This window comes from Saccopteryx bilineata, chromosome 1 (assembly GCF_036850765.1).
Source record: "Saccopteryx bilineata isolate mSacBil1 chromosome 1, mSacBil1_pri_phased_curated, whole genome shotgun sequence".
Classification (NCBI taxonomy): domain Eukaryota; kingdom Metazoa; phylum Chordata; class Mammalia; order Chiroptera; family Emballonuridae; genus Saccopteryx; species Saccopteryx bilineata.
This window is the reverse complement of record NC_089490.1, coordinates 357,494,767-357,502,807: the sequence shown is the minus strand read 5'-3', so window position 1 is coordinate 357,502,807 and position 8,041 is coordinate 357,494,767.

Here is an 8,041-nt window from a genome sequence, read left to right as displayed (position 1 = left end):
ACATTCTGTAACTGTTGTGTATGCATTTTAACTAATCCCTAAAATTATAAAACCTGAATTTAGACCAAATCTTTCAGGATGCTCCCACATAGGCTGAGAAAAAGAATAGGGTTCTTACCTAATTGAAATATTCAACCCACTTGAAGTCTAGTAAATAAAATCTTGAATTCACAATCTCCCATCTATTCGCACACATTCCTGAGAGTTCTTGGTTTTTATTTTGGCTTTTGATTGCTATGCACTGAGAATTTCTTTTCTGTTTATGGCTAATTGCTCTTTCCACTAATACCCATAGCAACTTGTGCTTCCTCTTTCATTACAAATATTTTCTTTTTCAATGTTTGTCTTCCCCCAAAACCTTAACTACATGAAGGCAGAGACCATTTCTGTCCTTTTTATTACAATATCCTCAGCACCTTAGCACAATGCCTGGCACATAGTAGGTAATTTCCCTTATCATTAGTGTATATGAGGTTTTTCCCAAAAAAAATGAATTATTAAAACATAATGGATTCCAAAAGGAAGTTCAACAAGGAAACTACAACAAAGGAAAATTCAAATTCAGAAACTATTCTTCTGTTCTAACATAGGCTGACTGATGCCCAGGCTCATGAGATCTTTTGAATGTCTACTGGAAGGTGCCACTCGGAGTGACTCTTACATGCCACTCACCTCCTTTGTGCCCCTCCTTCCTTTAGGTCTCAGGCATCTAAGCCCTGAGGAAAATTGCATGTGAGTGGATAACAGACCTTTTTTTGGATGATCTGCTGCCCTTACTCTTCACTTGGTGCCTATCAGCAGTGTATCGGTGCATCTACAGGTATCAATAGGACCAAGGTTGATGGCAGTTCTCTTCAGTCAGTAAGAAAAAGAAACATGTTCTACTCTTGTCTACCTATGATTATTTCTTCCTAATTGTCTCCCTTAGAGAGATTGTTACGCTGTATAAAATTTAAAACTCCATTCAAGTCACACTAAATTTCATATTTCACTTCTCCTTCTAGTCTTTCTGTCATAAGGGTTGCTTTGAGAGTGTTTTTTTTTTAAACCATGTTCATTATTACTTGTTAGCATTTATATTGTTTCTCTGATCAAAAGAAACAAGGCTTTTTAGGAGCAGAATTTGAGAGAGGTGGAGGTAATGGAGACCTTTAAAACTCCCTAATTGAAGCATTCTTGTCACTACAATGGATTCATCACTTTCTGAGTCTTGGCCTTCTGGATCCATCTGCTACTTCCTCCATGCCAGTTTTTGTCCTTGGCTTTTGTTAGTTCTCTCTCTCTCTCTCTTTCCCTCTCTCTCTCCCACTTTTTAATTTCTACACAACAAAGGTGCCCAGACAAGGGGTCAAGATGTTCTGAAATCCACTGCTAAGGAAGAACAAAAGAGATGAAACAGAAACAAATGTTGCATTGATTTCTCAATGAATTGTCAGTGGTCTGTAGATAGTGATGATAGCAAAGGAATAGATGTTTATTTGGATAGCCCTTCACAGCTGTTCCCACTGACTTTTTTTTTTTTCTGAAGTTGGAAATGGGAAAGCAGTCAGACTCCCCCATGAGCCCGACCAGGATCCACCCGACATGCCCACCAGGGGGCAATGCTCTGCCCTTCTGGGGCGTTGCTCTGTTGCAACCAGAGCCATTCTAGCACCTAAGGCAGAGGCCATGGAGTCATCCTCAGCACCCAGGCCAACCTTTTGCTCCAATGGAGCCTCAGCCGCGGGAGGGGAAGAGAGAGAGAGAGGAAGGAGAGGGGGAGAGGTGGAGAAGCAGATGGGCACTTCTTCTGTGTGCCCTGGCCGGGAATCGAACCCGGGACTCCTGCACGCCAGGTCGATGCTCTACCACTGAGCCAACCAGCCAGGGCCCCACTGACTCTTAAATGCAATAAAAAATGTTTACCCTTTAACTTCTATTGTATTAGATTCTAGGGGAAGAGGGTTTGTTTGTTTTTTGGGAGGTAAGAAATCCATGATTCCCCTTGTATCTCTTAAATTTACCAGGGACTGTTAAAATTATATCTCCTATTTTCCTATGATTAAAAGTAAACAATACTTTGTCTATTTCCCAAATTCTTAGTTCTTCAAGTTCTCAGAAATCATTATTTTGGACCTTGAAATGACTCTGATCGTTGTTTTGTTTTTTTCTTTTTTTCCTCCCTATAGCTTTTATTTGTGGTACGTCATTATACAGGCATGCACTATATAATGATATTTCAGTTGATAGTGGACTGCATATGTGATGGTGGTATACCATATAGAATAGGTGTGTAGTAACCTATCATCTAGGTTTGTATGAGTATGCTCTATGTTCACAGAACAATGAAATCACCTAACAACACATTTCTCAGAACGTATCTCTCTGGTTAAGTAGTGCATGACTGTATATATGTTTGCCCTTGAACTCTAGTGTGATGTGGAAAGATGACTTGAATCTGAAAGGTGTGAATGAATTTACTATTGAATATATGTAGTACTTATTTAAGTCTCTTTCTTATCATTTGTTTCCTATATCAAGCTGGATTTTATCTTTGGCTTGCAATCACAGTGAAAGAATGAAGAAAGAAGACAAACTTTTAACATGTTCTGTCCAGAAGAGAGTAGGAACTATTTCTAAAACACAATATGACATTATAGTTGCTTGAAAGGGAAAAAAGCATATAGTGAATTAACTAAAAATAAAGGGACAGTCCTTTGTTCTGATTGCTCTGGTTTGTCATTCTACATCAAAAAGCAAGACATTTTGTTGATTTGTATATACTCTGATAAGGTATGTTCTCTTCTAAAAGAGGGGAGGAGTTGTGGACAGGCTCTGAGCTCAGCTGTGCAATGTGAAAATAGAGGGGTGCAGTGCTCTAGGAAAAAATTAGTCTCTGAGACAGCACTGGGTAACTGGATCAGCATTGGTTCCCATGTTATCCTTGCTTTCTGTATTGAGTTTCTTGGTGGTTCATGAATGTTCTGTCTTCACTCTTTGTTTAATTGTCCACAATACAGTGTAACTGTCAACCTGAGTGCATTTAAACTAAGGAAAGGTAAGTATTTGGTACTTCACAGCAGGTACAACTCTATTGTTTTACAGCCTAAATCTGGAGGATAATCAGAGATTCTGAATTCCCAGCCCAGGAAACATCAGAGGCAAACAAATTTAAAAGCAGGAGGATACTTGGCCAGGAAGTTGATTTCCTAGTTTCTAGACTCTGTCTTGTACAACTTTAGGAGCAAAACCCCAATTATAAATCCCAGCATGCCCCAGCTGCATCATCTGGAATTTGTGATACCTACACCTTACCATCCCCCCTTAAAGATACTGTGATCTGACAAACATAAAAGTGCTTTGGACTATTCAGGAAAATAATATTTTGAAGCATTATTAGTATCATTATGATTATTGTCATTATTCTTCTACTTGGTACTTGTCATTATTAATGCTGCTTTCATCAGAGAAACTCAAAGATTTATAAAAAGAAACATATGTATTCATATAACATACCTCTACAAAAATTCCAATATACAAAATAAGTAACTTGCTTAAGTTTTCAAACAAGTTTGCAGATGATCCAGAGCCAGAATTCTATACCAGTACATATGAATATATATACTGGTTGTCAGAGCAACAGCATAAATAACCCATCCCCTGACATTTTAAACACTCCCTCGAATGATTGTTTAAATAAATGTCTCTGTACCCGTACTTAACACTTTAAAAATTACTTAAGATGAGGCATTCTTTTTAAATGATAAACTTTCTAAATTAACCAACCATCAACCTTCCAAAGGTAGTAAGGGAATAAGAATAATCCTGATCACAATAATTTTCCAAATAGCTACTGTATTAGTTAGGGTTCTCCAGAGAAAGAGAACCAATAGTGTGTGTGTGTGTGTGTGTGTGTGTGTGTATGTGTGTGTGTAGATAGATAGATAGATTTATTTATTTATTTATTTTAAGGAATTGGCTCACATGATTGTTAAGGTTTGATGAGTCCAAAATCTAATGGGGTAGGCTTTCACACTGGAGACTCAGGGAAGAGTTTCAGTTCAAGTCCAAAGCCAGTTAACTAGCAGAATTTCTTCTTGTTTAGGGTAAGCTAGTCATTGTTCTAGTAAAGCTTTCAACTGATTGGATAAGGTTTCTGGATTCTGGTATGAAGAGTAATCTGCTTTACTCAAAATCCACCAATTTAAATGTTAATATCATCTAAAAAATACCTCCACAGAAACATCTAGAATGTTCAACCAAATATCTGAGTACCATGCCCTTGGCAAGTTTACACAGAAAATTAACCCTCACAGTTGGTTTAATTATATTATTCAGATTCAGATAAATGGCTTAGTGGCATTAAACAAATGCTTTATACATTATCTTAATTCTGAACACTCTATTAAGAGGTGAAGTATAAAGTAGAGAAAAACCAGTAGAATAAAAGTTCTTAAAAATAGATACGTGCAGCCTGACCAGGTGGTGGCGCAGGATAGAGCGTCAAACTGGGACGTGGAGGACCCAGGTTCAAAACCCCGAGGCCGCTGGCTTGAGCATGGGTTCATCTGGTTTGATCAAGGCTCACCAGCTTGAGCCCAAGGTCACTGCTTGAGCAAGGGGTTAGTTGGTCTGCTGTAGCCCCCAGTCAAGGCACATATGAGAACGCAATCAATGAATAACTAAGGTGTGCAATGAAGAATTGATGCTTCTCATCTCTCTCCCTTCCTCCTGTCTGTCTGTATGTATGCTTCTCATCTCTCTCCCTTCCTCCTGTCTGTCTGTACCTATCTGTCCCTCTTTCTGTCTCTGTCACAAAAAAAAAGATATGTGCAGTCAGTCAGTTAGCTTCTCCAAACCTGTTTTCTCATCTGTGAAATGGAAATAATTTTTTTTTTTAGGTAAACAAGTGCTCAGGGATTTTATTTTATTTTATTTTTTTATACATAAAGTTTTATTAATTTTAATGGGGTGGCATCAATAAATCAGGGTACATATATTCAAAGAAAACATGTCCAGGTTATCTTGTCATTCAATTATGTTGCATACCCATCACCCAAAGTCGGATTGTCCTCCATCATCTTCTATTTAGTTTTCTTTGTGCCTCTCCCCCTCTCCCTCCTTCCTTCCCCCCTCCATAACCACGACACTCTTGTCCATATCTCTTAGTCTCGTTTTTATGTCCCACCAATGAATGGAAATCATGCAGTTCTTGGTTTTTTCTGATTTACTTATTTCACTCCATATAATGTTATCAAGATCCCACCATTTTGTTGTAGATGATCTGATGTCATCATTTCTTATAGCTGAATAGTATATACCATAGTGTATATGTGCCACATCTTCTTTATCCAGTCATATATATATATATATGTTTGTTTGTTTTTTACTGTAATTAAAGCTTTTAAGCAAACTCTTGGCCAATACAACAAGAATCCATAAAAGAGTAGTGTCCTTAACATGTTCACCAAGTCCAACTTGGCACCAACACCATTCCAAATCCCTGCGAATGCAACCCAACCCCAGTTCAGTCCGTTAGGAGCTATCTCAAGGAGCAGGAATCCAGAAAAAGTCCACATCCAGGAAAAGTCCGCATGGCACTGGAATTGTTGTCACAATTCTATACTTTGCAGCTCACATCCAAGTCCCAATGTCCACTGCTTCTAGCTGGTAATGATTCTGGAAAAGCCATCTGCAGCATGTGTGGAGATGGAGCCTCTGTTCTCCTCTGCCTGGAGAGATGAGACCAGGGTGCTTTTCCCTGGAGCTCTGCAACTGTGGTGTGGTAAAGAGAACCTTGGGATACAGTAAGCTGGGTGGCAAAGGTAAATTCACAATAGAAGTTGGCAAAAGGGGGCGAGAGAGCTCTAATTTAGGAGTAGGTCCCAGCCTGAAATATGAGTGGGGCAATGAGGTAGGAGGAATAAAGGAAACACTATATTGAACAAAGCAGCAGCAAATAGGACTAGCAACACCCACAACAGAGATCTTTGAGGGAAGAATAAAAAACCTGACTATTCAGGCAAGACATATTTAAGTGGCCCTTGTGCAAATGAGATCAGTTTACCTGCTTCTTGGAATAAATACCCTAGGCTCGTCTACAGTGTCGTAGAAGGGGCCGACAGCCCTGGGCACCTTCAGCCTTCAGTGGCAAACCCCAGCATTCTGGGCAAGGTTAGGTCATAGGTGGCTGGAGCAGGGCTGGAAGAAACTGAACCCTCCCTTAGAGGAGCGAGGGGGAACCCTACCTTCCAGTGTTTCTTTTCCTCACAGCAAAGGCCTATAAGCTTGGCAGGCTTTGGCTCAATGACCTTCCTTTTCACTATTGAAGCAGGACCCAGATGGATTCCTATGAGACTTCTTTGGGGAGTTGGAGCCTTTAAGGGCATATCCTAAAAGCCAGTAATTCACCTGTTCTCTATTGGGTTTTTTCTGCCTCTTGGTATCTTAAAGGTCATGCTCAGAAGATCTCGCTGAGGGGTTTGAGGATCCCCATCTGCCTATATAAACCTTTTCCATGTATCTGGAGCTATTTGGAAAAAGACAAAACAGTGTTATTAGTTGGATCAAATAAAAGAAGGTAGAAGTTTGCAGGAGAAGATTTGGCGTCTCCTGTTCATCAGCATACGAAAGAAATTTAAAATTTTTTAAGTAAAAAGCATGATATGGTAGACCCATAGAAGTTCCAAGATATGACTCCCCCCCTTTAAATTTTTTTTAATTGACCTTAAAATATTTGCTGGGTACACTTTAATAATACCTTGACTTTAATGATTGTAAGAGATACCCATAATTCGAAATGTTTGACAAAATACAGTAAATGCTTTTGCTACATATGCAGGAGCATTGTCAGTTTAATCAGTTTAGGAAATCCAATAATAGAAAAATGCATACAGACAATGAGCTATAACATGCTTAGCAGCCTCTCCTGTTCTGACAGAGGTTACTATAATAGTATAGGACCCCTTGGACAGGATTTACCAATCTGTGGTGCTGCTTCCCGAGAAAGTTGAAACTGTTTACACAGGGCTGCAGCATTCTGGTGATGAATAGTATGAGACTGAATTGCTCGATCTGTCGTGGTTGCTCCAAATAATTTTCTTTTGGGTAGCTTGATCAACAAGGGCATTCCAGGGAGCATGGAGTGAGCTCGAGTATGTCCTATAAAACATGGAGCTCTATGTTGACATACAAGTCTTCAAAGAAGGAGGAACTGCTGAAATAGTTCATCAGCAGTTGTCCCTAAGACAGCAGTCTTTATAGTGGAAACAACCATAAGTAAATATTTGCTGTCTGTATATAGATTAAAGGAGGAATATGGCAAATGCTGAAAAGCCATGATAATGGCATATATTTCTAGTCTTTGAGCTGATTTTAAGTTGACTGTTTCAGTATAAAGTTGTCCATTGATTTGCAAAAGCGATTTGCCATTTAGTGGAAGTTTCCCAGAGCCATTGTTGTTAATCCTTTGAAAAAAGGAACAACAGTAATCTTGAGGCTCAAAACCTATAAGCTGTAAGGGTCGCCTATGCCCCTTGATAATCCAGGAGGCAACAAGATCAAAATATGGAATTGTATTCCATGGGCTATTAGATGGCTCAATGTGCCCAAGCTATAGCTGCTCTTGTACCACTCTAGCAGCTGCCCTAAGTTTCTCCTGAGAAAGGGGCCATTGGTCTACCCATACAGGATTATCTGATTTCCAAGTAATTGGGTCTGCACAATGCATTATTGGGGTAGCAGGAACTAAAAATATTTCTACTGCATATGAAAGCATTCTGTAAAGAGTAAAGTTAGATACTTTACAAATTATTATTATTGTTTATAATTTATGCTCTGAAGGTATGTACTTTCTGCCCTCAAAAACATTACTTTGTATATTGTGCTTAAGTATTTCTATTTCAGTTTGATAATTTGCATTTTCAAGAACAATGATTCTTCAACTCCACTGTTGTAAGATATATTGTAAATAAGTATTGTCACTAATAAAAAATTATAAAGTACCAAAGTGTGCAAATAATTTTATTCTTTAATAAGTTAAAGTTGATGCAATATTATCCCT